The 10,476-nt window shown below is 41.5% G+C and overlaps 1 pseudogene; it reads right to left on the reverse strand.

The window, feature by feature from the left end:
• Positions 1 to 9,884: 9,884 nt before the first annotated feature.
• LOC126213994 (5S ribosomal RNA) lies at positions 9,885 to 10,002 on the reverse strand (annotated as a pseudogene).
• Positions 10,003 to 10,476: the final 474 nt, after the last annotated feature.

Raw genomic sequence — 10,476 nt, forward strand, 5'->3', positions numbered from 1 at the left:
TAATAAGACTTAAGTCTCAGTCCCTCATATAGCTTTCTTTCAAGTGAACCTAAATTCATCTGCATCAACTTGTTCCCTTTTAATTTATTACATAATTTCATTCCCATGTATTTAGATCCCTGGGAATACAGTCTGAGGTGGTGTGGTGGGTGGGGAGCATAAAATTTTCTTTGTTTTTAGTATCATGTGAATGGACAAAATGGTTTCCCTCAAATAATTGATGTCTGGGGTACAAAAATATAATAATCTCATATATGTATAAGGATGGCAGAGTTAATATTTTAAGTTTTCTAAATAATGATCGACATGTTCTTTGTGATTTGCAGTGCACATATTTCGAATGATTTTTTTTCTGTACTTTTAGTACCCACACTATGTTTGTCGATTTACCCCAAAAACAATACCATACCTAATAATGAATTCAAAGTAGCTTGTATATGCTACTTTTCGTGTGGCCATGTCAGTTGCAGTTGATAATATTTGCATTGCAAATGCAAAGCTGCTCAGTTTGTTAGCCAGGTTAGCAATATGTGCCTGCCAGCTCAAATTTTTATCTACATTTATATCTAAGAATTTGGCTGAGTCACCTTCTTCTACATATTGGTTGTTGTGTACAATCTTAATCTGCTTACATTTTGACTGTTTAGTTTTGGACTGCATGAAGTGAGTCTTAGATATGTTTAGATTCAACCCATTTAGCCGAAACCAAGTTTTTAGGGTATTGAGGATACTGATCACTGATTTGCGATTTTTTTTCCGAATCCTGATCTTCACCTAAGACAGAAGCATCATCTGCGAACAGAACTGATGATGAGCTGATATTTAATGGTAAGTCATTAACATAGAAGAGAAATAGGACTGGGTCTAATATAAAGCCTTGTGGAACACACTGAGATATTAGAAAAATGATATGCGCCATTTGAAGAGATGCTAACTCTTTGCTTTCTGTGGGATTATTAGGATTTAAGCCATTGTAGGGCACTGCTGCTAATGCCAAACTTTTCAGGTTTGTAAACAAGCAATGCATGGCTTACAGAATCAAAGCCCTTTGTGAGGTCGCAGAAAATTCCCGCCAACTTATTTCTCTTACGCAACACTTTTTTTTCTCGACCAATTTCAGTTGAAAAAATGCGAAATTTGTTGTGGGACATCGTGGAATGTTTCAGCTTTCGTCGCTATAGTTTCACGAACTTCCGATAGGTGGTGGCGCTGTAGGTAGCCTTGAAAATGGCGTCTGTAATGGAGGTGCTTTCCAAATTTTATCAATTAAATTCAATATCTCTTCTGTTACCCAAGGATTTCTACTAGCCCTCGTCTTTTTACCTACTTGATCCTCTGCTACCTTCACTTTTTCGTCTCTCAAAGCTACCCATTCTTCTTCTACTGTATTTCTTTCCCCCATTCTTGTCAATCGTTCCCTAATACTCTCCCTGAAGCTCTCTACAACCTCTGGTTCTTTCACTTTATCAAGGTCCCATCTCCTCAATTTCCCACTTTTTTTGCAGTTTCTTCAGTTTTAATCTACAGTTCATAACCAATAGATTGTGGTCAGAGTCCACATCTGCCCCTGGAAATGTCTTACAATTTAAAACATGGTTCCTAAATCTCTGTCTTACCATTATATAATCTATCTAACGCCTTCCAGTATCTCATGGCTCCTTCCATGTATACAACCTTCTTTTATGATTCTTGAACCAAGTGTTAGCTATGAGCTATTCCTTGATGTCTCTCATTGTGTACTATCAATATATCATTTTTTTAGTGAAATTGTAGTTTAAAATACTTTTGTTCCTGATAAAATGCAGAACAGCTGAATGGTTGTACCAAAAAAAGTCCCAATGCTTAATAAAATTAATTTAGATTAATGCACTGAGTGAAATAAGCCAATTTTTTTACAGTACATATGTGAAATGTAGTTTTCAAGTGTAGTAATCCCTTCAAATATGTCGGTGGAAACTGAGACATATTGCAGTTACGCCCTTTTACACTGATCAGACAGAACATTACGAACACGTACCGGAAAATGGGGTGAATCCGATCAAAAACGGCAGTACTTTTTTTTTAAATTTCGTTCATTTACTGCTGTGATATCGGAATAAAAATTCAGGATGTTAATTTCAATGCCTTGACAATGATACATTCATGTATTACGTTATTTTTAATTTATAATTACAGTTATTATTTTAAGTTAATTGTTGATCGGTTTCACCTCCTCAGTTGGGTGCAAAATTCTACGAGGCAGTTTCCTCTTTCATTTCTTCCCCCCAATCCATAATCACCTACTACATTTCCTTGTCTCCCTTTTCCTACTATCAAATTCCAGTCACCCATGACTATTAAATTTTCGTCTCCCTTCACTATCTGAAAAATTTCTTTTATCTCATCATACAGTTCATCAATCTCTTCGTCATCTGCAGAGCTAGTTGGCATATAAACTTGTACCACTGTAGTAGGCGTGGGCTTCGTATCTATCTTGGCCACAATAATGCGTTCACTATGCTATTTGTAGTAGCTTACCTGCATTCCTATTTTCCTATTCATTATTAAACCTACTCCCGCATTACCCATATTTGATTTTGTATTTATAACCCTGTATTCACCTGACCAGAAGTCTTGTTTCTCCTGCCACCGAACTTCACTATTTCCCACTATATCTAACTTTAACCTATCCATTGCCCTTTTTAAATTTTCTAACCTACCTGCCCGATTAAGGGATCTGACATTCCGCGCTCCGATCCGTAGAACGCCAGTTTTCTTTCTCCTGATAACGACGTCCTCCTGAGTAGTCCCCGCCCGGAGATCCGAATGGGGGACTATTTTACCTCCGGAATATTTTACGCAAGAGGACACCGTCATCATTTAATCATACAGTAAAGCTGCATGCCCTCGTGAAAAATTACGGCTGTAGTGTCCCCTTGCTTTCAGCCGTTCGCAGTACCAGCACAGCAAGGCCGATTTGGTTAATGTTACAAGGCCAGATCAGTCAATCATCCATACTGTTGCCCTTGCAACTACTGAAAAGGCTGCTGCCCCTCTTCAGGAATCACACGTTTGTCTGGCCTCTCAACAGATACCCCTCCGTTGTGGTTGCACCTACGGTATGGCCATCTGTATCGCTCAGGCACGCAAGCCTCCCCACCAACGGCAAGGTCCATGGTTCATGGGGTGGGGGTGATAAACAATATGCGTGGTTAATTGTGTGCACTGCTAGCCCCTACCACTCAACTACAAGTTTATGTTGATGCCACCAGATGGTAGCGGACTTTTATCCCTGTTCAGTTGGCATAAATCCCGCTAGATAGCAGCACATTCCTCAGATACGCCAGTTCACTGCGTATATAGTAAAATTAGAACGGACATCAGTGTATACGAGGGTTGGAACTTTAATAGTGGCAACTATTTATTTACAGCTCGTACAAAATAGATACGTGTTTTAAGGATTTACTGACCTTCAAAGTAGTCACTAGCATCGTGCATAGCCCGTTGCCAGCGATGTGGAAGTCGTAGGATACTCTTAGCAGTGCCAGTTGTGTTGAGAGTTCGAGCGGCGAGGTCTATTGCCCGACGAATTTGTAGCAGTTCTGAAGCGAATGCCGTGAAGTGTTTCCTTCAGTTTAGGCATCGAGTTGAACTCACGAGGGCTCAAGTCAGGGGAGTGCAGTAGGTGGTATAGCACTTAGCAGCCCCATCAGTCAAACAAATCAGTAACAGCTTTCCCTGTACGTGCTTGAGCACTGTCCTGCAAAATGATGGTCAGGTCGTGCAGAGAGTGTCAGCACTTCTGTCTCTACGCTATTCATTTTTAGAACACAACCTACGACCGGCAAAGGACAACTCCAAACCAGATGGCGTATAACGTACATCTCCCTGTCTTAACCCCGTATTAAATCGAGAACGGCTCAAATATTTCTCGTCTGTACTTTACTTTAGACTTGGTGTTTGTTAGAGTTAATTTTATCATTTTTTTAAAATTTGAGACGGAATCTGAAATCCCTTAGTATCTTCATCATCGAAGATCTGTGTTTATTGCAGTAATTTATATATTTTTTAGGTCAGACCGTCTACTGAAGAAGCATTGCCAAATAATTTGGAGGTAGATGGAATTTTCCTGCCATTTGCGGAAAGCACATAGCTATTGTGCGCTGACCTAATGGTGGAAGTAAGTATTTCAATCGCGAACATTTTTCACTATAGTGCTCTTTACAGCTCTCAGCAATTACGAGTTTACATATGTGCACACCGAATGTCAAGAGTGGATTTCAGGTGGTGAGTTTTTAGACATATACTGCATTTACAGAAGCTGTTCCTCTTCCTGTGTGCAAAAATGCCAATAGCTTTTGTATTTCTTGCGGAGAATGCTTTTCCATTGACGGAAAATACAAGGGTAAGTCAATTATTATACGCAAAGTAGTTATAAAATTTTATTGTAATCAAATAGGAAACTTACGACAACATCATTTTTCGACATAGTCTCCTTGCGTTTCAACGCACTTGCTCCATCGTTGTACAAACTTCCTGATGCCCTCATAAGAGAAGGTTCTCGGTTGAGCTGCGAGCCAGGAATGCGCCGCTTCTTTCACTGCTTCGTCCGAGGCAAATCGACGGCCCCTTAATGCCTGTCTGAGTGGACCAAACAAGTGATAGAAGGGGCAAGATTGGGACTATACGGAGGATGATCCAGCACTTGCAATTTGAGTTTCTGGAGCGTTTCAGCAGTGTGGGCAGCAGTATGTGGACGGGCATTGTCGTGCAACAACACGACACCTTCTGACAGCTGTCCTCGGCATTTCTTCGAATTGCAGGCTTCAGCCTGGCAGTAAGCATCTCACTGTAACGTACACTGTTTACTGTTGTGCCCCTTTCCCCATAATGTTCCAGAACTGGACCTCGTGTGTCCCAAAAAACCGTAACCATCAGTCTTCCTGCGGGCGGTTGGGTCTCGAACTTTTTCTTGCACGGCGGATTTGGATGTTTCCATTCCATACTCTGCCGTTTTCTCTCCGGCTCGTAGTGACAGATCCGTGTTTCGTCACCAGTAATGATCCTGTCAAAAAAGTTGTCTCCTTCGTTATCATAGCGATCGAAATGTTTTTTTTGCAGATGTACAAGCGCGTTTGTTTTTGCACCTGTGTGAGTTGTTTTGGGACCCTTCTTGCACAAACTTTATGAAACCCGAGTCTGTTGTGGATGATTTCGTATGCAGAATCGTGACTAATTTGCAGACCATGTGCCACTCCGTCAATAGTTAATCGTCTGTCTAAGAGAATAATTTCACGTGAATGCTAAACGGTTTCTCCATTTGTGGCGGTAAACCTTCGTCCGGCTCCTTCATCGTGCGTAACACTTGTGCGACCATTTCGGAATTTTTCAATCCATTCGTAGACACTCCTTTGTGGCAAAACACTGTTCCCGTACTGTACCGAAAGTCTTGCATGAATTTCGGCCCCTGACACGCCTTCCGACCACAGAAAACGGATCACTGAACGTCGCTCTTCTTTGGTGCAAGTAGACAGCGAAGCAGACATGATTAACAGCACGGCAGAGATAACGAAACTAACCCAGCAGCTTGGAAATTGCAGAGATATAAAAACAAATAAAGAAATCAGGCGTCATCAACGTAAAGCGACAGTACTACCAAAATAAACAAAAATATAACTAAATTGCGGATGATAATTAACTTACCCTCGTACTATGAAACATTTGTCAACAAATTCACTGTCCTTTCACCAAAAAAAATGTGTATAATTATTGAATATCAAGAGGAAGAACAGCACTGCAAAATATACCGTCAATTTTTCGTATCTTCCATAAAATTGTTGATCTAAAAGTGAATAACAATGTAAGAATGGTTTCGGCTCGCACATATTTACACGATTTTTACTTACTTACTTTACTTTAGATGTGGCAAGGGCCTTATCGACCATACGGCTGCTCTATGAGCCTCTTCCACTTCTGCCTTTCCAATGCGCTGTTTGTCCACTTGCTGCTGCTGTTCATCCTAGTTGTGTCCTCCAGAATGTTATCCCGCCATCTGATTCTGTGTCTCCCTCTTCCTCTCGTTCCATCTATTGTTCTGCTGAATGCCATTCTACGTAGTCTATTCTGTGTCGTTCTTGCTATATGGCCTGCCCAATTCAACCTTCTCCTCTTGAGCACTTCATAGAGTAAATATCTCTGGAGTGAGCATTGCGTTCTGCGCATGTTGTCAACATTAAACCAGGATTGTCGCGTGTTTTCGGGATTTCGCTGTCCGTGTGTGCTTTCCGCAGAGTTTGAAGTTTATAATATCAAGAGTTTTTGTTGTGTTTTCACCGTTTGTTGATAGTGTATCAGCGATGATGAATTACTGTTGTTGCGGCGGATGCAAAGAAAAATATGTGAAAGGAGGGATAGTAACTTTTCATGCGTACTATGTTTAAAAATTTCGAGACGCATTATAATTAAGGCTTGATTCTGTAGACCTATTTTTCTACGATTTTACGACTATATAATAGATATTACGGCTCGTTCAAAAGCTTACAAGCAATCGCTTCCTCTCGTAAATTTGCCAGTGGAACAGGAAAGGGAATGGTTAGTTGTTTCAGCAAATACTATCCTCCATGCATTTATCAGTGACTTGTCGATTATGTATATAGATTTGAAAGACAGATAGATTCAATAGAGTGGGAGTCTGTAATTGTCTTCGTACAATATGTGTGTCCAAAGCTTTCTGTTTACTATAAAGTTACAGTAGGAGACCATGTTAAGTGTGTCTACAATTTTCTGCATTCAGCTTAAATACATTTTCTGCACAAATCAAATAAAAAACACAATAGTGTAGCCAATCAAAGTACACATTCATCTTCTTTGGTGTATTTTGCCTCCAATTTATTTTCTTCACCATTTGATTAAGAAGCGTAAAATATTAGTAAACATGTCCCCAAACTCTTTCATTTGTGTCACTTTTCCACTTCCCTTAACGGTGTTATATGGGTTGACTGTTACATGACCAACTGTATTTGCTTTACAGTACATTTATCCTCCGATTGCCTTTTTTCCCCCTTCTTACTCAGTCTACTATTTATTTAACAAACTGGGAGCAAGTACGTAAAATGCGTTAAAAAACACCAGTGTCACCAGTAAGAAAAATTGTGCTTTAGGTCGCAAAAATGAGAAAATAAATACGCAGAAATAGCAGAAAAAAGGACGAATTAGGAGCGATATAATCGCTAGTGTGTGCGAATTCGGTGTTTTTCGGACACTTGCAAAAGTACTAGCGTACTGTCGAGTCGTTTTGCAAGGCTATCACTGCAAAAATGCTCGACAGGCACTGTAATACAATAAAGTGCCGTATCATACCGAAAAGTACAAAAAATCGAGTGCATCTGAACTGTGACACCTATCACAAAGAAGCAGAATGCAATATCACTTGCCCTTAAAAGTTACGTAGCTGGTTTATTGGTTCAAATGGCTCTGAGCACTATGGGACTCAACTGCTGTGGTCTTTAGTCCCCTAGAACTTAGAACTACTTAAACCTAACTAACCTAAGGACATCACACACACCCATGCCCGAGGCAGGATTCGAACCTGCGACCGTAGCAGCAGCGCGGCTCCGGACTGGAGCGCCTAGAACCGCACGGCCACCGCGGCCGGCAGGCTGGTTTATTCCCGGTATCAAATAGACACTGTTAAAATGTCTGCGCAACATATATAAATAATCCACGACACGTACGAAAAGAATCCGTCTGTACTAGGGATGTAGTGACATTCGAAATATACAGGGCACTATATGGACAAACACACTACGTCCCGAGATCACGTGACCAGGCCGGCAATGTATGTTGACAACACAAAATCTGTTCTGCGCATGTGAATGCTCACTCGAGAGATATTTACTCTACGGAGCACTTCGACGATGTTACGGTGTCTGCACAGCGCTCTTAATTCTTCATTTCTTCTTATTCTCCATTCCATGTTATGTTCGTCGTATAAAGGTCCAAAAATTTTCCTTAATACTTTTCTTTCGAATATTAACAGTTTTTCGTCATCTTTCTTTCTAAATATTAATGTTTCACATCCATATAACATCACAGGTATAATGCTCGATCGATATAAGCGGATTTTGAAGTTACTGCTAACAAGGGAACCTCCCCATCGCACCCCCCTCAGATGTAGTTATAAGTTGGCACAGTGGATAGGCCTTGAAAAACTGAACACAGATCAATCGAGAAAACAGGAAGAAGTTGTGTGGAACTATGAAAAAAATAAGCAGAACATACAAACTGAGTAGTCCATGCGCAAAGATAGGCAACATCAAGGAGAGTGTGAGATCAGGAGCGCCGCGGTCCCGTGGTTAGCGTGAGCAGCTGCGGAGCGAGAGGTCCCTGCTTCAAGTCTTGAGTGAAAAGTTTACTTTCTTTATTTTCGCAAAGTTATGATCTGCCCGTTCGTTCATTGACGTCTCTGTTCACTGTAATAAGTTTAGTGTCTCTGTTTTGCGACCGCACTGCAAAACCGTGCGATTAGTAGACGAAAGGACGTGCCCCTCCAATGGGAACCGAAAACGTTTGATGGCAAGGTCATAGGTCAACCGCTTCCTGCACAGGAAAACACGTCTGATATATTCTATACGACACTGGTGACGGCATGTGCGTCACATGACAGGAATATGTTTCGATGTTTGTTTAGGTGTAGCGTCCCCATACTACGGCGCAGTTACCTCGCATCGGACGGACGGACGGATAGATAAAAATTGTCTGAAAACAAAAAATTAAACTTCTCACTGGGGGGGGGGGGGGGGAAGACTTGAACCAAGGACCTCCCGCTCCGCAGTTGCTCACGCTAACCACGGGACCACGGCGCTCCTGAGCTCACATTATCCTTGATGTTGCCTATCTTGTGCATGGACTACTCAGTTTGTATATTTTGCTTATTTTTTTCATAGTTCCACACAACTTCTTCCTGTTTTCTCGATTGATCTGTGTTCAGTTTTTCAAGGCCTATCCACTGTGCCAACTTATAACTACATCTGAGGGGGGTGCGATGGGGAGGTTCCCTTGTAAGTGATCTTTTTCTTAGAATTTTGATGAAACTAAAAAGTGTCCTGTTTTCTTTTTATAAACGGGCATCTATTTCTATATCTGTTCTGTTGTTATTACTATAAAAGACTTCCTAGGTACTTGAAGTGGTCAACAGTCTTGAAATTGAATCCATCTACAGTCAGAGGTGCATCTTTTCTGGTTTTCTTACCTATGGGCAGGTTCAAATGGTTCAAATGGATCTGAGCAGTGTGGGACTTAACATCTATGGTCATCAGTCCCCTAGAACTTAGAACTACTTAAATCTAACTAACCTAAGGACATCGCACAACACCCAGTCATCACGAGGCAGAGAAAATCCCTGATCCCGCCGGGAATCGAACCCGGGAACCCGAGCGCGGGAAACGAGAATATGGGCAGGTATTCTGTCTTTTCTTCATTAGCATGTAATCCTGTTTTCTCAGCAATTTTGGAGTAATTTTGCATCATTCTGATTAATTCTCTTTTAAAACTAATTATTAGTGCTACATCATCTGCATACACGATTATTTCCGTTGTAATTGACAACTCAGATGCTGTATGGTCTTATACAGTGAAAATGTTGAAAGAAGCTGATTATTACCAGGATCTTGGAGGAACAACGGCTAAATCTACAATAAAGACTTCAAATACCGTCCGGAGAGGCGTCGGAAGGGCCTACGGCACCGACCGGCCGCCGTGTCATCCTCACCCCACAGGCGCCACTGGATGCGGATAAGGAGGGGCGTGTGGTCAGCACACCGCTCTCCCGGCCGTATGTCTGTTTACGAGACTCCTCAGTCGAGTAGCTCCTCAGTTTGCCTCACAAGGGCTGAGAGCACCCCGCTTGCCAACAGCGCTCGGCAGACCGGATGGTCACCCATCCAAGTGCTAGCCAAGCCCGACAGCGCTTAACTTCGGTGATCTGACGGGAACCGGTGTTAACACTGCGGAAAGGCAGTTGGCTTAACTCCACAATCACTTTCACAAATATCCAGGAATACACGTACAAGGGCCACAGTACCAAGAGATGAATTTGTGAATTACATTGTGAGTGATCATGGTTGGTTAGATTGGCAAGATATGTGCTGAAAAGTTTATGAACTGCTGATAAAACAGCCATATTGTAGCTTGCTTTTATGCTCATATGAAATAAATCTTCTTGCTTACCTCTGCAGTTGTGTTCAGACTATCCTGCTTCAGGCATGACCCCACACAGAATAAAATTCGTAGCGTCAAATGTGTACTATGTCGGCCAAGTGCTTCCACTATTCCTATGTAACCTTACTCCCTCGCATTTGGCGTAGATTAGATGACTTAGGAATTTTTGGTATAACTCTTTAAGCGTTATTCTGAGGTCATAGACAACAGCTCGCCAACTGCCCTTTTTCAGGTTGAGACCTCCACACACATTACTTTCGACGTCCCATATCAAGATAG

Source organism: Schistocerca nitens, chromosome 11 (genome assembly GCF_023898315.1).
Source record: "Schistocerca nitens isolate TAMUIC-IGC-003100 chromosome 11, iqSchNite1.1, whole genome shotgun sequence".
NCBI classification, from domain to species: Eukaryota; Metazoa; Arthropoda; class Insecta; order Orthoptera; family Acrididae; genus Schistocerca; species Schistocerca nitens.